The following is a 22,941-nucleotide window of genomic DNA, read 5'->3' as shown; positions in this document are numbered from 1 at the left end:
TCAGCTTTAACTAGACTAAAGTGTCACATTGCTTTTATTAAATTTAGGGCCAAAAAACTGTAGACAAATTTGAACCAGTCAGTATAAAGACATAAATCAGGTCCATCTTCTCTTTCGGTTGATGGAGTAAGAAAAAAGTTCCTCTGAAGCCAAATGAGACTGACAGTTTTTAGGGGAGCACTGGACTGCAGAAATGATCTACAGGATTTGGGAATTTCTGCCCATACAATTTCCTGATACCTGGATGTGGGCTTGAGAAAATAAAACCTGGTTTAGTGTAGGTACTTCCCATCCACTAGGCCTATGTTCTCAAATGCTTTCTCAGACTATAGGCTGAGATCTTTTATTCTCTCAAGATGATGGGCAGAGTGGAGTTGTGCTTTAAACTGTAAGGAAGATAGTCATGCAGCCAAAATAATTCATCAAGGAAACACATGTATTATAAATTATTATAAATTATACACAAGCATGACACTACAAATTTCATTGTCCAGCTGATCATGACTGCTGATAATCTGCAGAACTGAATTAAGTGCCTCATTATTCTTGTATTTTAAGGCAGAGCAGTAAATGGGGATAGAGAGGCTGTTCTGGTTGTGAATGGCAATGATTATTAATCTTCTGTTCCTGCATCTTGAAGGGGCTGACATAACATAAATTCTGGTTAATACGGTATAACTCCCTCAGAGAGCACTGCTGGAGCTGGAAGCTAAAGTCTCGAGACAGCACAGAACATGCTGCTCTTCCAGAGCACACAGTGAACTCGGTTTACTGAAGACTGCAGAATATCATCAAGTTTCTTTCTCAGAGGAAAGGTATTTTCCTTGCATCTGTAATTGTTTTGCAACCGAATTCCCAGGCCTGCCTGTTTAGGGGGCAGCCCTCGTCTTAAAGTTGCACGCTGAACTCCAGGCAAGTATAATACATGCTTGAAATTCTTTTCCGTGTTTCCACTTAATCTGCCATTTGTTAGCCGGTTTTTGGTAGAGTGCCAACGCAATATGCGCAGGCCTTTAGAAGGGAAGCTTTCAAAGAGTGGATAAAGTATGATGGGTGGGTAAAATCTTTTCTGCTTTCTTGGAGTAAAAAAGGAAGCACGGCCAGAGCAGAGCAGCAGAGGAGAGCGAGACGGCGATATTTTCTATACCTCAAGAACAAGAAATCTAGTGAATTGGTTGCTATGTATATATGTGCACATGTATGGCTGAGCATGAATAGTACATATAATACTGTTCATCCATTCCCCGTTCCACTAGGTGTAGAATAAAAACTTACAAGCTGAGTTACTTCAAGCCTCTTAAAATAAATGTGTAAAAGCTAAATCTGAGGCCAGTGTATAACACCCACATGTGAGAAATTTAGGCTGTGAATTGTCTGTAGGTACACAGGAAAAGCGTAAATGTCAGTGACAGGAGAATTAGGAACCTGGTCTCTTCCACCCAGAAGATGTTTTTTCCTGTTAGTATGTGCTTTGTGCCTGCTGTTAAAGCTAGTCTGGGTTTTTACACGTCAATGTTTAAACAGCTCTGGAACAGAAACATCTTAGCATGCTCCAAACACAATTACCAACACTGGTTATACCTAGTACAAAATTATCAGTGATGCTTTGGGTTTCAGTTTAGATAAACTAAGTGGGAAAAGGCTGAGTCGCAGAGCAGGCTCATGCTGCTCTTTATCCAAAGATCTCTCACACAGTAATTAAGTGATTGTGGCTCAAGGGGAGACAATGAATGTTCTGCAAACATTTTGTGGACATTGTTCTTGTTGTTTATTTTTGTTGCTGTTTTTGTTTCTGTTTTGTTTTTACAATAAATTGCACTTAAGAGATAAGTATGCATCAGTAGAAGAAGTTAAATGCTTCTAATACTTCACGCAAATGATCGTGATATAAAATATTCCACTTAAGTGACACATATAATGAAAATATCTGATGCATGTGACCTGATATTTGCTTATTTATGCTCATTCCAGTTTTGAAAATCACTTTTCATGTTGATTTGGTGAAGGAAGAGTATTTTTCTGGCAAGCCTGGCCAACTCCAAGTCCAACTCTCTAACAGAGTGTTTATGAGATATTGTCATGTGATGGACATATGAATGTTTTTAGCTCTTCATTGGAATGACAGAAGTAATAATGTATAATACAATTGTATTATAAAACAATTCCTATACAATTCCTATAACACAGCATAAAATATGTATAGGAAACTATTTAGATCTGGTGATTTTCCACAGGTCACATAGAAAAATAAGTTAATTTAATGATGATTTAGATATATTTTTTCTGCATCCCCTCCCCTGTGAAGCCAGGTGTATTTCCTACCATGGGCTGCTAAGAAGAGGACAAAAATGTTCACAGCAGGAAAAGTTCGTTAAAGGCTGGTCCAACGTAAAGTTCCACTTCTGAGCAGAGGTTGAAATATCTTTGCCATCATATAGAAAGGGATAGGTTTAAATGTGGTATTTTAGATGGTTTTAAACCTCAGCTGGCTAGAAAACTGTTCCTTTAGGTATTTTCCCACTGTCTTCATCTTTCTCCTTCTGTTCTTGCCCGTTCTTGAAAATAAAATTTCCCTTGATGGCAAAGAATGGGGAGAAACAAGGGAAAAAGGTTCACATCAGGAATCAGGTTAAATTTTACATTTGTGCTTCCCTGCTGCAAGTGGGTGCCTACTCAGTGGCCCGGCTGTTCTGGGGCAGGCAGTTGGTATTCACTCTGGTTTTGACTGGAAATTTCTGCCTGGATGAAAGAAACCTTTCTGATAAAAACTTGTTTGAAATCAGGATGTTTCAACAGTGTTTCAGTTTCCGTGAATTGCTATAAAAGGCTATTTTTTAATGAATTCCCAATCATACCCTACTTCACCTAACATTCCCTGTGGTGGTGTTCTGGTCCCCACGCTGGGGAAGATGGTGTCCCTTCTTGGAGGATGGCTTGTCAACAGCACCCACCAAATTTCTCTTGTCCAAAGTTCAAAGAATTTTTCATTCTGGATGGGGCATGTGGGGCCTCGTTTCATTGCTGGTAGGGAAATGAGCACGCAAGGGGGTGGACACTGCCTCAGGGTGAACCAAGCGTGGGACCAGGGCCTGCAGAAGCAGGTGGGACCACAGGGGCTTTCTGGCCTCCGTGGTATCACAAAAGTTTCAGTCAGCAAAGAGGCGTGGGGAGGAAGAAAATGTCACACTGGGCTCAATCCTGCACCCAGCAAAGCCTACTATTGTGTTCGGTGGGAGCAGGAGTGGTGCACAGCAGGACCCGCCACATGGCTTAAATGTCACCAGTCGTGTGGGAGCTCTTGTATCCAGCCAGCCCTTCTGAGGGATCATTGTGGGCAATGAAAGGGCAGGGAAGACTTTCCCAGAGCGTGTGGGTGGGGGAAAAGCAATCCTTCATGCTGGTGCGAAGGTTCCAGATGTGCTGATCTCTCTGAAAGACGTTTTGCCTGAAATAACGGGTTAGGCTCAGAGAGCTGTGCAGGTGGAAGGATTGCTGCTGTTCTCAGCGGGGCCTACTCCCTGGGCTCAAGATGTCTCTGCATACAGCTGCGTGGGGGTTCGGCCACACTCCTGCCTTTATTGATGAACCCCTCAACACCTGCCTCCCATGGGAGGGCATTCTTTAATAGGAGGAAGACCAAAAAAAGGTCCTGTGGCTGGACATGAAGTTGTAGGTGCTTTGAAGACCCTTGGAGGCCTGTACAGATACGTGCATCAGAAATTCACACTTCCCCGTCTTCATCATGAAAACAGACTTTCTGTCTCCTTGTTTCCAGCAGAGTTCATCCAGGAAACACAATCTCCTTTTAATTATATGATCTTAGGCTTTGTATAATGGAATATCTTTAGGGTATTTTTCAGTAATCGGCTCCCTGAGTTCTTCCTGTGAGATATTCTGCTGCTCCTCCCAGCTTCCCGTCATCACCAAATTTCATCGATGTGCTCCTTCATGTACAAATGCTGCTGGTGAATATATTTAGTTAAGTCTGGCTCAGAATGATGCTTGGGAACCTGCTTGCACCTTCCTTCTACTGTGATGGTTCCCCTTTCAGCACCTTTTGTCTCTGCTCCAGCCAGACCCTTTTACCGGTAATTCCCCATATGGCACCATATCAATTGCTTTGCTGAAATCCAGTTAGATGTGGTCCACCAAAAACAATTATTACAAATTAAGTCATTGCTTGAGTAATGCTAGGAATCTGCAATAAGTTACGTACAGAATAGCATATTTCAGCATGCTTACTTTAATTTTTATTTTAATTTTCACCAGAAATAAATACTTAAATTAAGATTATGGTATAGCATAGCTTTTGGTGTAATATTACCAAAATAGGTTTGGGGTCTTATGGGACAAAACCTCAAAATTGTCTAGAGTTCAAGTTTAGAAAAAGTTACACATTCATTTTTGTTTAGCAATAATGCAGAATATAAATGCCTTATTGGTTCTCTTTCATCATATAGCTGATTGTTTAGAAGCTGGTAAACCACAGATAAAGCCTAAGGACAAAACTTTTTTTTTTTTTTTTTTTCCCAGTCTCTATAGCTGCCTTATTTGCACTGTTACTAATCCGAGCAGAAGACAGCATTGTCATGATGATAAAACAGCTCATTCTTTTGATGTCAGATAAAACACAATTTTGATGTAATTCTGAAGCCAAGAATCATAAAATCTGCTGTCACCCTATCTTCCTCTGTACTTGAAAGGGCTGTGGGACATCTGGAAATGGAAGAATATTTTCTTTTGCCCCATAAAAAAATAGTGTTGCCATCTTTTTACTCTCAGTTTTGGCTCTTGCAATCTGGAAAGATTAAAAAACAGTCTGTGAAGTCACTTTATGGAAGACTTTAGTAGCAATCCTCTGTTTGTCATAGGAAGTATTTTGCATATTTGGATGCACGAATTAAACCAGGAATCACAGTTATGAATGTCACTGGCACAAGTTTGCACAATCCCATTTTTTCAGTGCTGCTGTCAGTGCAAGGAGCATGGTTCCCCACATCCCCACCTTGCTTTGGCTGCAGCCCCAGACGGGTCTCCAGCATGTTGGGGTGACCTGGCATGAGCTGGGGGATGCCAGCACCCCAATTTTCTCCACCACAAGGCAGCAGGAGCAACCCAGAGAGTCCTGGCTGCTTGGCACCAAGCTGGGCTTTGTGGTTTCCATCACCATCATGGTACAACAGCCAAAGTCACGTACCCACCTCACCTGAGCAAATCCTGTTCACTCAGTATTAGTTTTGACTAAGGAAATTCCACCACTCCTTGTTGGGTTATTTGGGTTTCAGTTTGTGTTTTGCTTTGCTCATCTCTGTTAGCTGCTCCCAGATTTCCATAAAGATGTCTTGCAGTACAGGAAAAACAGCAATCTCTGAACTGATGCTCAAGGAGACTTTTAGTTATGGTTGTACCAAACTCTGGCCCCATCACCATTATGTACATTATTTTTCCAAAAACCCTGTTGCTGACTCTGGAGGGAAAAGCCACATGAAAATAGGGAACCATATGCCCAGCCATGCAGGCTTGCTTTTGTGAAAGATCTGTAGGCTGAAGTTGAAATGAGAAGAGACTGAAGGGTTTAATGAACTATTAGACATGATGTCTCTGAATTTCATACATATGGAGGCTGTAGGTCTCACAACACTTCACAAGAGACCAACTACCCCTGCTACTATGTCCTTGAATAAACATGGCAATGAAGGTCTGCAGCTTCTGAGTTCTGCGCACAGTTTTGTTGCAAGTCTGGTTTGTGTATGCTAAGTGTCTGCTAAATGTTCTTACGAAGGCAGAACATGCTACATTTAAAGGCATGTAAAAGAGAAAACATGGCTTCCTTTAATCTTGGGGATTCTTCCCCTACTTGCCACTGAAGGTTTACATTTGCTCTTTCTTCATATGCTGTATGCAATTTGTTTGGCTTTCAATAAAATTGACAGGCAGGATTAATAACAGCCCTGATATTTCATCAGGAGAGGCATTCCAAAAATACGTCTATCTGCACAGCGCGTGTATGAAAGTCTGTATAGGATCCTTGTCAATGAAATTTTTCTTTCCACAAAGACATTTAATTAGTTTGGAAAACTGCTTTCCTCATTACTATGGTTCACTTTCATGCCTCTAGAAATGTATTGAGGGTACCTGATCATTTCTAAAGAATAAACCTTTCATACTAATACTGCCTCTTTCCTCCTTCCTTCCTTCCTTCCTTCCTTCCTTTTTCTTTCTTTCTCTTTCTTTCTTTCTCTTTCTTTCTTTCTTTCTTTCTTTCTTTCTTTCTTTCTTTCTTTCTTTCTTTCTTTCCTTCCTTCCTTCCTTCCTTCCTTCCTTCCTTCTTTTTTCTTTCTTTCTTTCTCTCTTTCTCTCTCTCTCTTTCTCTCTCTTTCTCTTTCTTTCTTTCTCTCTTTCTCTCTCTTTCTCTCTCTCTCTCTTTCTTTCTTTCTTTCTTTCTTTCTTTCTTTTAATTAATATGTATATTAAAATAATGTTCTTTGTGGCAAAGGATGAGGATACTTGGTAATGCTCTGGGACACATTGAATAAAGTACATGGTACTCTGCAGTTAAGGGGATATCAATGAGCATCAACCTTGAATTAAAGCCATGTGGACCAAGAGGATGCTCACATTTCTGAACTTTGGAATAGGTTGGAAATTGCAAACTGTTCTACAGGGATCCAGCTGGTACCCACACTGGTCAGTGGCACACGTGGAGCATGGCTTTATACCACAGATGATCCATCACATAAACTAAATCAGAAAATTTGTCACTAGTTAGTTGGGTGATTTTTTGAGGATGGGCCAACAATCTCAGCTGGGATGGAAGCTATCTTTGTCCTTAAGCTTCTCAGACACTTCCTGACAACAAAGGAATGGTTAAATTTAGCACTTTCAGATTCCAATCTCTGTCCTAATGAACAGAAATTCCTCTCTATATTTTCCTGCCAAGTTTTATCTTGTCTGCTCCACTCTTCTTTCTTCCTCATCACTACCATCTGGTGCTGGAGACATTCCACTTTGTGTTGTCTAAACTGATTTTCTAAGAGTTAATGAGTACCTGGGTAATACGGGATGGAGTCATGTTCTATCCTTCCCACACATCCTGTTTAGTCAGTGGGATTTCCCCCTCTTCGCAGCTTTATTTGTGATGCAGTAAAAATAGATCAGCAAAGTTCCATGTAGTGTTGTGAGTGGAGTTTATTTTTAATCCAGCTATATGGTCTTTTCACAAAATCAGTGATAAAGCTCCTAACCTTTGAAGTTCTTCATACCCTTCAACCTCAAATGGTCTAGCTGAACAGATCCATTAAAGCTTTTAACTAAGAGATAAAGAAGAGGGGTAATAGGAGCTTGGAAACAAAGCTGGCTCCATTTCTTTTGGAGTGTTGAACAACTCTTCAAAGGCCAATAGGCACGAGCAAGCACAGCCTTGCAAGGGAGGGAAGATAAGGACATATCTGGATGCAATCCATTCCCAAGAAGAAGGAAATGATGGGGGAGCAACCTTCTCAGAAACAAAATCATAGTTTTGTATCAAACACAGTGTCAAGCCCAAGGACTGTCTTTATACAAAAAATGGAAATATCCACCAGCTGCTGTGAGGTCTCAATACTAGCAGGTTGAAAACAGGTCTCTTAAATTGTATGGGATTTACGTCTAGTGGGGTCCAACTGCAAGATCATGTTCCACAAAGGTAATACATGACATTCAGTATTTCCTTTTACTGATTGTGCAAACACCAAGAGCTTTTTCTAGTAAGGACAAAGTTGCGAGATGTCTATAAAAGTGCTGGGCCAGGAGGCCAGGAAGAGTGGACCTCTGCCAGGAGGGGGACCACGTGGAGGAGCTGATCTATAAACACGTGAAAAGCCCATCCAGTCAGAAAATAGACTTCATTAGAGATTAAAATAATGAGGTTAAGGTACACAGGTTTGCTGTGAATGAGCCAGCCAGAACCCTTCTCCATCCCCACACCATTTCAATGTGAAATATTCCTCCCCTGCCTGAGTGAAACAATTAACGAAGGCTGCAAGTTCCCTGAGCACAGTCAATACAAAAACTTTTTGCTCCCATGCTTACTCACCAGGCTTCTCAGTCCAGTGCCATTCTCCTTCCCCAGCTGATCACCATTTTAATGGCTTTTTTCCCTCTTTTTAACCTTGCTGCTTCACCTGGGCTGGTTTCTTTCACCGGTGGTCTGAGATGTCTCCTCATCTCCCCACAGAGACTGAAGAAAATACTGTGCTTGCCATGCATTCCCTTCTTCAGCTTGTATGTCACCTCTGCATTGATTCCAATGATTCTGTATCTTTGGTTACCTGTCCTGATACATATCCCCCATGTCATGGAGCCACACGAAAATTTAGATTCTTCTCAACTTCCTTGTCACATCTGCTAATCCTTCATAATCCTAAATTTTGAGCTCTCTGTTAATCCGTTCCCTTTTCCCACTCCTATTTTAATCATTTCCATGACAAAATCAAACACTTTCCTGGTGCTCCTGGGGGGCATCTGCCAGAAGCAGTCATTCAGAGCAGAACAGATACCAACTTACAACCCTTGGTTCCAGCACCAATGACAGCTTCCCATTGTTGGGAAAACCCACATTTGTCCCTGTTGTCTTCAACTGGAACAATCTTAGAGGTCTGGTGGATTTGCTGCCCTTGCAGGCAGGTTAGTGCCAGGCCCTGATTAGCACCACACTCTCATGAGTGTGAATGGTTTGAGCACATGTGGAAAAAGAAGTGAAAAGTTAGAGCATGTGCAGTAAGGATGGGCTCTTCAAAGACTGTAGCTATTTGTACAGAAGAAACATCTGTAGAGCATATTTACATTTTTTCTGAGAGCCTAGAGATTCATCAGATCTTGGGCAGACTACAGAAAACAAGAAGCGACATGTACTGTTGCACATCCCTGATCTGCTAAAATATAAGCTCCCCTTCCAAAACCAGCAGCACTAGAGCAGCCTCTTTTATCCAAAATGTAACTAGCGTTTTTGTTCTATGCAACAATCTCTTTCAAACCGTTATTTCAACCCAGAAAAGAGTGAAGTCTCCAGAAATGTGTCAACAGAAAGCTGAACATCAGGAGCATCACTACCTTACAGCTTGAGTTTGCCAACTACAAGTTGGGTAGAAGTGGGTAGAAGCCCCTTCTATTCCCCACATGAAGGGGAAAAGTTGCTCTACTAAAAGTGGGAAAAAAATGACATGAAGTGAAAGAGATATATATAAAGGGAAAAGAAATGCAAAATAACATTTTCCGTGGGAAATATAGTATTTTAGTTGAGTAAGAAGGAAAAAAAAGAAAAAAAAAAAAGGAAAAAAAAAGAGAGAAAAAAAAATTACTGCAAACCTATTACCTGAGTGATGTCACCACAAAGAAATCCTATAAATTGTTTTCACCCTTCAACTAACCAACAGCAGAGCATGACACCTCAAAGAGCTATACAGCTCCCTGACCAGATTCAAATGTAAATACTTGGAAGCAAAGTAATCCGGGCACAGGTCATTTTAGAGAGATTTGATGTGGTTCAAATTTGATACAAATTAGAGTTACGATTAAGCTTTCCATGATGGGACAAGTAATGTAAGTCTGAGCAAGAATTCTAACGTAGAAGAATTACTGAGATATGGCCTACTGGTAATATTTATGCTTTGTTGAACAGAAGAACTCCAACCATACTGGGCTGTCTGGAAAATTTAGTTGTAACTGAAAGAGAAGCTGAAAACAAACCATTTCTGATTTTATATCAGGCTGTAAGAATAATCTAGCGATCATCGGTTAGCCTGGAATTCAGACCTAGATTTACTTCTCCTGTCTGTGTTCCCATGCACAGATTTGGAAGAAGATTAAATGTCATGTGCCAATGAAACAAAAGAAAATTAGGTCTCGGCTTTAGTTTCTCTGGTTGCAATTTGGGCTGAGTAAATGCAGATGTCTACAAAGTGATAAACACTTCGCCGTCAATGGAGAGAGGAAGCCATCTTGTAGGCCATGATTCAAGTTTCCCGAAAGTTGATGTATAAAGTAGGTCAGATGAATCATTGAATAAAATTGTTTCTCTCTATTGTCTCTCAGAGGAGCTGAAGGCTCCTAGTTTAGTTACAGGAGAGCAGAACTTTCCTGTTTTGGAAAGGTAGCTGACGGCTGAAAGTGTTAAATTTGGAAGATACTCAGAAGCTGGTCTAGCAACATCAAAGTACTATAGATAGGTTTAATGGGTCAGCCTGGAACATCCTACATTTCCTCTTAAAATTCAAAGGGCTTTGAGTTAAATGTGTACTCTACAGCACATCTTTGGGGATTCTGCCCATCTTTGAGAATTGTTCTTATTTTCTGGGATTCAGTGAAAGTCATCGATACGAGGGAAGGCCTCAAAGGAAGACAGAAGCCAGTTCTTCCCTCACCACACTCCATAGTCACCAGAAAGACATCGGATAGGGCCCAGCACAGCCTTTCTTTTCTTTTGCCACTTGACTTACCTTGCCATGGGCTCAATAAATTAAGGAAACTATAAATTCCGTACTGAAAAAAAATAAAATTCAAGTCATCCCTGATTAGTTTAGTTCTTAGCTCTGCATAATTCACAGGGCTTTGCATCATTTCATTGTACTTTGTAAGTGTACTTTCCAGTCCCACTTTCAATGCCTTCTTCCGTTCCTCTCTTTCCAAGGTATGCTTGTTTTGTGCTGGTTATGTCACTCTGGATACATGGCCCAGCGTCAAGGCACACGCTCTGGAAACCACCTTGAAGTCAGGAAAACCACGCTTCATATCTAATTCCACATTTGGTGTTGTTCTGATCTTCTGAACACATCAAACCTAAGCAGAAACAACTGCATTCACCAAAAAGGCATGCCTACTTCCATCATATCCCCTCTGTATTGATTCAGGAACAGGAAAATTGCTTTGACTTTCAGACAGGTTTTCCTGTTTTTGTGGCACCATTTTTAGGTGGCTGATTCTTGCAAATCCATGGGATTTTTACAAGAAAGGCTCCATCTCTTCCTGCCTTGTTTCCTCCCAGCTGCTTTCTGCAGCATTTAGCCCCTAACCATTTTCTCCCTCCCTCTCAGGTTCATATGTGACCTCTCCAAAGCTATGCAACATATTACAGCACAAATCTCCAAGCCACAGTATGTTCTGCTTTGTCCAGGCAGCTCACAGCACCTTTTTTTTCCCTCCATTGTTTCTTTTCTTATCTTCTCCTTTCGAAGTTCCTGCATGTATGTGCTGTCATACAGGCTTCTCCAGAGCTGATGCTATGCGCTATTTTAATATGTTGTGAAACCCAAACATTATGGACCTATTGCAGGGTAGCGCTGTATCACTGAGCATGATTTAATGCTTTGTTAGTGGTGGAGAAATTTACCCCCCATCTTAAAAAAAAAAAAAAAAAAAGACATAGAAGGTTGTTTGTGATGTTCTTCATAGGATTGCAAGACTATTTGGGGAGGAAGTATGGGGCCATTTTTTTTTTGCAGGTAATTTGCCTCTTCTTACCCATGAAACACTGAGACATCTCGCCTTGCTTATCACAAGAAAGGAAGGTGACACCAGGATGCTCTGGTACATGCTGAGCAGGGATCCTAAGGCAGCCAGAGCTAGAACATAGGACTTCAAAGCTGTTCCAAATTTTCCTATAATAAGCTCAAGAAAAGGGCATTTGAATACAATTTTATTAGAGCACGAACACCAGACAATGAAACAAGACTTATACATGTCTGCTGGGTCCTCATGACATGTCTGGAAGCAAGGTTTTGGCTAACTCTGAGATGTTTTGAGCTGCAGCAAACCACACAGAGTCCTTGATCAATGCTTTCCCTTTCCATCCCTCTTTTCTTTGCTCCTACCCCTCTCAGCTCCCTCACAGCTTCCCCATAGAACTGCAAGACCCCAGTGCCGAGCTGTGACCCCAGCTCTCCCTGCCCATGCCATCTGGAGACATTCGGCTGCCTTCAGAGAATGGGTGGTTTTCCATCCCTTTGAAGGGATTACCTGCTCTGGCCACTGCAAATATGACATGACCTGGAGCAAGCAGACCTGAGAGGTCCTGCCCTTCACAAGCACGCTGGGTGGTTTTGTCCTCTAGGCAGGAGATGGTTTTCCACCACCTCTGTTGCTCCCGGTTCCTATCTCAACATTCTCTCCAGTAGCTCCTAAGCCTTTTCCCTCTTTTCACACTGTCTTTTTTTTTTTTTTTTTCCTAGAAGTTTTGGGGAATTCTAAAAATTCACAGAATTACAATTTTGCCTGGGCTGCACAGTGTATCAGCAGGCCTGGCAGTTCCTTTGGCTTTTACAGCTGCTCTTTTCTTCTTCTTTTTTTTTTTTTTTTTCTTTCCATCGCAAGTCTTACAACAGTCTTAAAAGTCTCTTCTGCTATCATGTCCTTAGCAGCACTTCAATAAGTTTAGCATCACAGACAGTAATGGCAAAAAAGATTTATTTCATTATCTAGTTCATCCCTCTGCTGTTGCACAATTATTCCCCAGGGAGCACTTCACGCTTCCGTCCAAGAAGTTTTTATGCTTAGCTTCAATCTCAAAAGCAGCTCTGCAAGCATGATAGTGCAAGGCTCATTGTCTGCCTTTCAGCCATTTCAAAAATTAATTTGCCCAAAGTACAAATAAAAGGTTATTTTTTTTCCCCTCCCAACAGTCAGGTCCATAAACTGTTTAAAACATCAAAGCCAAACTGGATTTCTTCTGGCTCTAACTTCATTAACCAGAAAGAATCCTCAACTGGAAATGAATCTGCAGCTGTGTTGATGGTTTGCAATCCAGAATTAAAAAGAACCTCACTTTCTTATAGCTCCATTAGCACTTTAGAGCAATCAGGAGGGGAAGATAAGGAAATCATATTGCAATTAATAAAGTCAGTAATTTTAGAAGAGTGCTCTTTATTGAGTGATATTTGTATATACCAGTATTTCAAGTAACTCCGTTTTTTTTATAGGGTGCTTATCTCTGGCTGTCACTTTAGGTAAGAAATACATCATAATTCATTCAGGTCAGGCTTGATTAGACATGCTGACTTTGTTACTGGTAAGCGGGAGCAGGGACAGGTGATTAACACAGTGCTGTAAGGCAGGAGGCAGGCCTCTTGTCTTCAGTTCCCATAGGAGAAGCTACTTTATCGTGTCTTCATAAAGGGATATAAGGAGCCACAAGGACACAGATAACCCCTAAAACCTCTTTTGGTTGAATATGCAGAAAATGCACGGTACAGCCACTCACCCCCAGGGACACCTACCCTCAAAGAGCTTGTGAGCCGTTTTATGGGATTCTCACCCACACCCACTGTCGGACCAGTGTGAGGATTAGCTCATCGTTGCTGAGTGCTGGACATCAGCAGCAGCAAAACTCACACAGCCAGAAATGGTAAAAACTACTGCAGAGGCAAGATAAGTTTGAGAACTTTAAGATAGATTAATCTAGAGATAAATAAATACTGTGTGGAGGCTTTCCCGTTGCTTTGATCGAAGTACAGTTTCCTTATTGCTTAATGTAAGCCCACAGGACTGTTACCCACCCATCACCCACAGTTCAGCTGAAAATGTGCTAAGCCTGGAAGGTCACCAGATATCCCACTTTCCTTCTTTCCACCCCCCAGGGCATCTCACTGTGGCTGTTGCTTTGCTCAGAGGGTTTTATTCTGGGAAAGCCCCTTGTTGCGGCTTGGCTTTGGGAGCAAGGCTGGCACGGTGAAGGGCTGGCAGGGCTGGGCATCTGTACCAAGGCTGGTAGGACTAGCTGGTGAGCCCCTAGTCACAGCCCTGTGATGGAGTTGCACAGACAGGTCCTTAATGCCATGGTCCCTTTTGTTGTTAGAGGTGTGGTGTGGTCAGCTTGGGAGTCCTCTCTTGGGAGACCCACACTGAATTTGCTGATGATGGCTCGAGTTTCACAGGGTGGAAGAGGTCTTGGATGGCATCTCCGACTGCTCCATCAAGAGCTACGCTCGAGCAGCTGTGCCCAGAGCTCCAACATGTTGTTATGGAGCCCTTTGTTGTGCTAGGAACTGGCAAACTACCTGTGCTGAGGGCTGGATTTGTCCTGCAAGCTATAAACCCCCTTTGTAAACGCTGTGCTGAGTGCTGCTCCAGTCCTGATGGTGCAGAAGATGGGAACCTGAGGCTTAAAATACAATTTTCTCTTTAAACAGACTGTGCCCTTTGGAATGTACTCTCTCCTTCTGGACTGAGTGTTTGCAAAATGTTACTTAATAGACACATAATGTAAAATCCCAGCTCCAGACGCACCCTCTGCTTGGTCCAAATATAATCAAAATCTGAGGCTGGAACCACATGCCAGTTTTGCAACTGGCTGCTTGACAGCAGTTGAACTAAAACCACAGAATCAATCAACCAAGCACTTTGGGAGGTTGAAATCCAGGCCAGATTTTGAAATCTGGGACCTCTCTTTAGTAATTTACAGCATACAAAAAAGAAATTCAATAATAAGCCTGGTTTAGCTTCCATAAAACCTTTGGGTCAACAGAGAAGCACTTCCACATGTTCAGATCTGTTGGGTCCCTACGCTTTCTCTGCTGTGAAATCCTTGCACAGCATGAACTCAGATGAGTTAGTATTTTCAAAGATTTTTTGCTTGGATTTTGAGCTCTTTCCTCTCCCCAAAGTTGGGGGGCATTGCTGAGCAAGGGGGCAGCTCTAAACAGGGACTGTATGTGCCACAATCGAGCAAATGACATTTCTTTGCTGAGCTGGTCGATGAGTTGTTTGGTTCTGCATTTGCTCTTGCAGCAGTGGCTCTTTCTTCTCTCCTGGGACTTCTGGGACCTTTGTCCTGCAAATATTTCAGAATAGTAAAATGCTTCAAAAACAAGAGTTACTACAGGATATTAAATGCTTGTTGCTTTTAAATGAGCAGATGGTACTTTTACCAAGTGCTATCCTTTTGGCCATATCTTTATTGTGCTGTCATTTTTCATAGCTTATTTTTAGTGCAGAAAAGGCCTGTGAAGCAGCTGCCAGCAAAGTCTGTACACCTGAATATCTCCTTAAATGATATGTAACGTAAATCTATTAAAAAACATTTGTCTGGAGTTCAGAGGGCATTTCATGCAGGATTTATTCTACTGGAGCCTACATCTGCCTTCTTTATTAAAAGACAAAACTAAATTATTGTTAAAAAGAATACTTAAGAAGTTGTTGGAACAAATTATCACCAGCTATCCTGAGTGATGTGGTAATTGTGCAGAGACCTGCATGTGCTGCCCACCTCCACCTGTAAAGAATGGGTTGCTTTGAAGCTGGGAGTCCTCTCACGTACACGTGTCCTCTAATGAAATGAAGTTGTGATGAACTTTTATATCTGCATGGGATAAAAACAATGAGAAGGAATAGCTTTTGGAGGTCAAAAGAGGCTCCATGTGGAAACACAAAGGATGCCATATGGATTATTTCATTTCAGATATCCTCAGCAGCAACCACTTCTCGGTGCAATGTCTCAGTGCATTGTCTGGAGGCAAGAGCTAGGATGTTCCTCTGCAGCTTCTATGAGAGGCTGTAAATCTTTCAGTTTTGTTTCAGCAAAGGACAGCTACTGTGAGTTTCCCACCTTTAGTATTATTATTATTATGATTATTATTACCACTAGCTCCTTCTCATATTTTTTTTTCACCCTTATCAAGGCACAGGTGATCATTGCATCATGCTCTGCTGCTCACATATGCTTTTCAGATGGCAATCTAAGTGCACGTCATACGAAGAGAGCACCCATCTGTGTTGCACACGTTCTTTGTAAACAGTAATGTGTTAAGAGTGAGAACAATTCTGTGAAATGATAAGGGACATTACAACCTTATCTTATTGCTGGGTAAATTAGGCTATAAATAGCATTGCCAAAGTTCCCAAATCTGATTTTGTGACTACGTGATAAGAATGTCTGGGTCCTTTTTTCCAAGCTGATCTAGAAGAAGCCATGAAAGTGCACGGATGTGTGTATATGAAGTTGTTTGTTTTTGTTTTTTTTTTTCTTAGTTTGGATATAACATACAGCTTACCAGAACATAACTTTGTACCTTTAACCTGCTTATATCTATGTTCAAATCCAAGCTTTCACTTAACCCCTTTCTTCAGACTCTAAAATTGGATGGAGAATTGTGTTGGCTGGCCTGCAACAGGCCGTGGGTGCTGTCACATAAATCTCTGCCTGACCTTCACACCTGCTCTGCTTTTATGCCATCTAGCCCTGTCATCTTGGCCTGAAGTCTCAAAAGCCCTGAGCCAGCATCCTCGAAAGTATTTTGGATTCTTTCCACTGGCTCCGGTTTTGTCCAAGCCAGCCAGTTCATGGGCTCTTCCCAGTCTGCCAGCACTGCTGCCGAGTATGCAGCATTTTCCATCCACCAAGAAGGCCATCATCAGGGAGAGGTCCATGTCGGGTGACAGCCACGAATGTCTGCTCACAAACAACTGTGAGGAGCTCAATTATTAGAAATTAAAACCACACCAGGGAGAGATGCAAACAGTTCTTGCTGTAAGTGCAATGGGGTCTGGTAGCCAGAAGGCACTGATCTGCTTTCAGCCAATTCTTGCTCTTCATTTACTCCTTTCAATTTATTATCCTTCTTGGAACACTTCTGGAATGACAAAATGACGAATCTGGCCAATGGAGCAATGTTTTCATAGGGCTGAACCTGCATCTGATTGTGTTTGCCTTTTCCTGGCTCCAGGGAGGGCAGGAGCAGCAGTGTCCCCACATCCATTTAGCTGCCAGGGCTCACTTTGTGCAGTTCTTTGGCTGAGGAAACTCCCCTCCCTGTCCTTGACCTAGATAAGGACAGGGGCTTTTATTTTAACAGGAAAAAGCCACTTGGCTCTGTTTGTCATTCTTCATTAACCTTATCTCAGTCCTTCTTTATCCTCCTTTCTCCCATGTTGCCTGGTCACTGTAGCCCTTATTACTTCCTCTCTTGATAAAGATGTCCTGTTCAAAGTGTATTTATATCATTAGTTTCAACTGCCTTACTTGGCATTGTGACCCTTTGTGATCGGCTTGTTTGTTGTTTTCTTAATCTCAGTCTGAGGAGCAGGGTTATAAAAATATACTGGATATTTGGTGAGGCCCACCCCTTCCAAGGAGGCTTTTTCAGGCTTTCATCTGTGTGTTCTCCTATCAACCCCGTGGGATCACATGAGGTCTGCGTGGCTGGGCTGCATGATGGGGCACTCACCACTTAGTACTCAACACTTCTTCAGCCCTGGCCCTTCAAGAAGGTTAACCCCAGGAGAAAAGCAAAGCACTCGTCATTTTATACAATTCTGAGCTCCGTGATGCCTTTCCCAGTGAACGCGAAGCCGAGTGCTGTGGGTGTTTCTGATTACCAGCCCTGCTCCAGCGCAGTTGCAGCATCTCAGCTGGCTGGGCTGCACGCACACGCCTCCCCCCACGGCGGCATTCCTCACCCTTTCGGACATTTAACTCTGAGGACCTCGGGGCTGATTTTCTCTCCCTTCCTGTCCTTTGTTATATAGATTAGATATTGCTGGGGGAGCTTTATGAAGACCTTAATTTCCAGCGTCACCCTGCAGAAATGTGTAGGTCCATGTAGCAGGAGCCAGCCGATTATAATTTCCCTATGGAAAAATGGATAAAACAAGGGAAGAAAAAAAGAAAAGAAAAAGAAAAATCCCTGAAGATTTCTTAAAATATTTGGAAGCTTGGGCCAGTTCTCAGATGTGCCAGGGGAGTTTGCAAGGGCTGGTAGTACACTGTTTATATATGTTTGGTTTCTAAGACTGACTTTCATGGAAACAGCATGATAGAAAGTGGGTTTGGTCAGAAATCTCAATATCTTTCATGACAGCACAGTCCAAAGGAGATAGTCCAGGCTGTCAGGGCTAGTGCTGACTCCATTCAAGGTTACAGGTTTGGGGCAGAGTGGCTGGAAAGCTGTGCAGAGGAAAAGGGTCTGGAGGTGCTGGTTGATGCTAGCCTGAACATGAGCAGGCAGTGTGCCCAGGTGGCCAAGAAGGCCAATGGCGTCCTGGCTTGGATCAGGAATAGTGTAGCCAGCAGGACCAAGGAGGTGATTGTCCCCCTGTACTCTGCTCTGGTGAGGCCGCACCTCGAGTACTGTGTTCAGTTTTGGGCCCCTCACCACCAGAAGGACATCAAGGCTCTGGAGTGTGTCCAGAGAAGGGCAATGAAGGCGGTGAAGGGCCTGGAGCACAAGTCTTGTGAGGAGCGGCTGAGGGAACTGGGGTTGTTTAGTCTGGAGAAGAGGAGGCTCAGGGGAGACCTTATGGCTCTCTACAACTACCTGAAAGGAAGCTGTGGGGAGCTGGGGGTTGGTCTCTCCTCGCAGATAACTAGCGATAGGACTAGAGGGAATGGCCTCAAGTTGTGCCAGGGGAAGTTTAGATTGGAAATTAGGAGACATTTCTTCTCAGAAAGAGTAGCTAGGCATTGGAATGGGTTGCCCAGGGAGGTGGTGGAGTCACTGTCCCTGGGGATGTTGAAGAAAAGCTTGGACCTAGTGCTTAGGGACATGGTTTAGTGGGTGATATTGGTGGTAGGGTGATGGTTGGACTAGATGATCTTGGAGGCCTTTTCCAACCTCAATGATTCTAGGATTCTATGATTCCCTCATGGTCAGAATCCAAACTTCAGGCTCAGGTTATAAGTGAGGAGATCCTGTTACCTGTAGGTACAGAGCATGGTGTAGCATTTCTTGCAGTTTGAGACTGGGTTGTATTTTTCATAAGGACAAAGCTAGAAACCCTTCTGTCTCTTTCCTTTGAGATACGGTGTTCGCCTCTGGGGTTTGGTTCATGGGTGCTTTGAGAACTGCAGTTTCCTTGCTGTGAAGAAATAGATGTACTGGGAGAAAAGAGCAGTGTGTACAAAGGAGCAACCTCTATACAGAGTGGGGGCACCTGGGATATGCTGCTGGTTAGACATAGCTTGAGACACGTCAACTACAGTTACAAAAATGGTTCATATTTTAGCATTTGGTGTGGGATTTAGACAATAAAACACGTAAGTGTAGGTGGAGGACATGAGGACCATCTATGCTCCCATTACAGTCAGTGGAGATCCAACCAACACAGACCATGGAGCCCACAGCACAAATCAGTTCACCCTGAAGGAGTCACCTGGCAGTTACTCAATTGACTCATTTCCAAACTCCATGGACTATGAAGTTATTGGAGACTACATCCTTCTTCAATATAATGAGAGCTTAGTCCCTAGTTCACATGCAGACACCTACAAGTAGATTCCCAAATCCCACTCCAGTTTCCTTTGTGGTACAAACCTTGCCTATTCACATATATTCATATATATATGCATGCCTCTGCCTGTTCATATATTTTATAGGAGTCAAAAGACATTAACTTTTATCATAATCCCATCACATGTATTTATCTCTTGGCACCTGAGTTTGAAAATCTTGACCACTGTTGTTATTCTTGGATTTCACCCTTCGGACAGGTCAGTTTGTCTGGTTCTGGATATGGAACAGAAATCTAACACCACAATATTTCTCCAACATCTGCTGGCTTCTCTGTAAATACCATCATGTGTGACTCACACTCTTTGGCATGGATAAGAAGCTAGATTTAAAATATGGTTTTGTACTTTTGATTCCCAAATAAAGTCTAGTGGAAAAATATTATTTATCCCTGCATTTTGTGTATTAAAAATACACTGACTTTGTTGCAATAACAAAACTGTTTAATACCCTACATTAAAAAATGAAAAAAAAAGGGGGGGGGGTGCCAACCATTTTTAAGTCAAAACAAATCTGCGTAATTTTCCCATTAGTGCAACCTTTTCCCATTAATCCCAGCCAGTGGAAGACTTCCCTGCTGTCCCAATGTCCTACAGCAAGTCTTGTGCTACCTGAGAGGCTGTCTGGGAGGCATCTCAGTGGAGATTAGCAGGAGCTGTAAAGCTTCTGACCTTTCAAACACTAAAGCAAAATCTGAAATCTCCTCTTGCAAGTATTCACAACATTAATCTCAAACCATGTTTAACCTTGTCTTTAATTGAACACTCGGGTAATATCATGGCAGAAATAACCCAGTGTGTCAGCACCAATGTAGCCTTCAGCAGCAGATGCAGACTCTGTCCAGCAGCCCGGCTTCCTCCAAAACTTGAATTCCTTCTGCGTGCACTCAACTTCCCCACTGCTATCTAACACTTCACCCTGGGCTCCTGTGGTGGAATAGAGAAAGTCAGAGAGAAATTAGTGAAAAAAAATTTGAGCTTGATAAAGTTGCAGCCAGCACAGTAAGAAAGAGAAGACGAATGCCTTGTCTGCACTGTGTCAGGCCGATCATTGCTGCTCTTCGCCAGTGTGGCCTGCTGCAACACCAGCCATGGCCTCACAAGCTCTGGGTGACCTTAGGCAAGCCGTTTACGTGCTTTCTTCTTCAACTCTTGCTATCTGTTGAGTCATCCTTTCCCCTGCTCTTTGCTCTCTCCCTCAGCTACGTCAGCAAGGCAGAGGAACGCAACCTCAGCACCATGCCAAGGCTGTTGCTCAGCCTTCAGATCAAAGCTGGCTTCCATCCCACCTGCTCTGAGTTCTTGTCTGCCCGACGTCTCCCATGCAGATTTAGCCAAAGTGACCTAGCCTGGGTACTGGAAGTCAGTGAACCATGCAGGTTAATTTATCCTCCTTCATTAAAGGCAAATGGTGTGTGAAAAGAAGGCTTATTATCCAGCTTCACTGACAGGACATTCAGCTATGAAATGCTTCAATCTCTTTAACATTAATCTCCTTGCAATTACAGGGATTGCCTCTTACTATAAGTACTTCACACAATGCTTATCTCAGGAGGGTTCTTATCTGAATTGCTTTATGTAGGTACTATTGTAAGACTAACTATAATAAGACAAAGCTTTGGAAAAAATAATAAATGTCCTTCTTTTCCATGTGTAATGGCATTTCCCTCATTTCCTAGTGCTTAGAGAAATTCATTTTGTTCCTAGTAGCTGGTTTTAGCTTTATTTAGGAAGTTCAGCTTCATGTAAGTGACATTGGCCTGGAGGAAGGGATGGTTAGATCTGTGTAAATGACAGTGTTTTGGAGGAAAATGAAATGCCTTCATCATTTGCCTTCAGACGGTGAATATTCATCAAAAGTAAGTATTTTCAGAGATGACCTTGCAGCTGAGACAGAAACAACAATTGCTTGCAGTCACAGAGACTGAGTCACATCTTGACAGAGCTGATCTGGGCAGGAAGGGTTTACCTAATTTCCTAAAGATTCTCAGGGACTGAATTCGTCTGATCTCCTCTAATAGCGAGGGGGAAGGAAAAAAAAAAAAAAAAAAAAAGCTTCTTTGTTTCATCTTGAGCTTTATCCTAGCTTTTCATTATTCCTGGGATAGCACCATGGTTCCAAAACCAAAATGGGCTTGGTTACCAGTACCAGGAGCTGCCTGGCAGCCAGTGGAGAGACTTGTGCTTGGAAGGTGGAACCAGAGTGAATGTTTCCCTGACACACCACCCAGGCAGAGGCCATGGTTTTAGGTATCACCTCACTACTGGAGATAAATGACCAAATGACGGCTCTGCTGGGCACCCCCTGCAGCACCGCTGCTGCAGTGTCGGGCGCTGGGGCATCCCAGAGTGGCAGAGGAGCCCCTCAGAAAGGAAATGTACCTCTTAGCAGAAGCCACAGCTATAAAAAATGTCATTTTTCATGCTATTAGGACAGTACTTTATTTCCTTGTGAAGTGTTTTCAGTTAGTTTTGCTACTCTGAGAAGTCAATGACTTCCAAACATAGCAGAGGAATTAATAAAACTAGAAACTATATCTACCTGTTAAGTTTCTGAAGATGTTTTAAGAGGCTTTTTGGTTTCCTGGAAGAGATGCTGTGATCCCAGCTGCAGAGAGAAAGGAAATATCAGCAAAAAGGCCCATAGCAGCTTGTAAACAGGAATTAGCCGTGCATAGAGCAAGGAAGGGCAAAGAGGAGCAAATCACTTTAAAAATGTGGACAGGCTATCTTACAATGTTTATGAGAATTAGAGGTACAGATAGAAACAGCCAGCCAAACAAGTAGCCAGAACTGAGCAAAAATTTATTATTTCACATCCGGGCAAAGTGTAGACAACCATTTTGCTGAGCCCCAAAATATCAGCTAAAGCTAGGGAAGGCTTAATGGGAACAGGATGGAGTCTGAGATCCAGGTGCAATTTTGTTCATCTGAAAGCATGCATAATGTGGGGATTCTGTATATGGTGGTGGCTATGAAGTGACTATGGAAAAACGTAAACATGTCTGACCCTGGCTTATACAGCAGACTGAGCTGCTGCATACAGACAGAACCTTACCAACTGACTTGGTTGGCTAAAATAAACTTGCACTGGTGCTTCTCCTTGCGAGCTCTGTAGAGACAACAAAGTTCACAACATTAAAGTGGGTTTCTGGTTTATGGATTATAAACATTATGGATTATAAACATTATTGTTTACAAAATTCCAAACAGATTATTGCTGATGGAAAAGTACGAAAGAGCCAAACCTGACTTCAGATTTGGATTCAGGTTCAGTTTACAGACTGCAGGAGGAGCATTTGGGGTGAAATTTTGAACCCACCATTGCAAATGAAGATACTTTGTTGGGTTCAATGGATCCATTTTCGATTTTCTCATAAACTTGGCTTTCTTGCTTCAGAGATAACCAAGGCACAAATAGCCCTGACTTCTACTCCCTGCCAGTAGCAGTGCACAGCACAGCTGACTTTTCAGGCTGAAATTTGTGACTTAAACAAGTTTGAAACAAACAAAATTAATCAGGAAGAAAAAAAAAAAGTTTTCCATGGTCTCACCTGGTGAAATGCATAGAGACCAAACTGTAACAGAAATGTGGAGAATCAAGGAAAGAAGACCTTTTATTATTATTATTATTATTATTTTTTCCTATTATTATTATTATTTTGTATCATGTATACGAATAACCTTTT

This window comes from Cygnus atratus, chromosome 1, assembly GCF_013377495.2.
Source record: "Cygnus atratus isolate AKBS03 ecotype Queensland, Australia chromosome 1, CAtr_DNAZoo_HiC_assembly, whole genome shotgun sequence".
Classification (NCBI taxonomy): Eukaryota; Metazoa; Chordata; class Aves; order Anseriformes; family Anatidae; genus Cygnus; species Cygnus atratus.
This window is presented reverse-complemented; position numbering follows the sequence as displayed.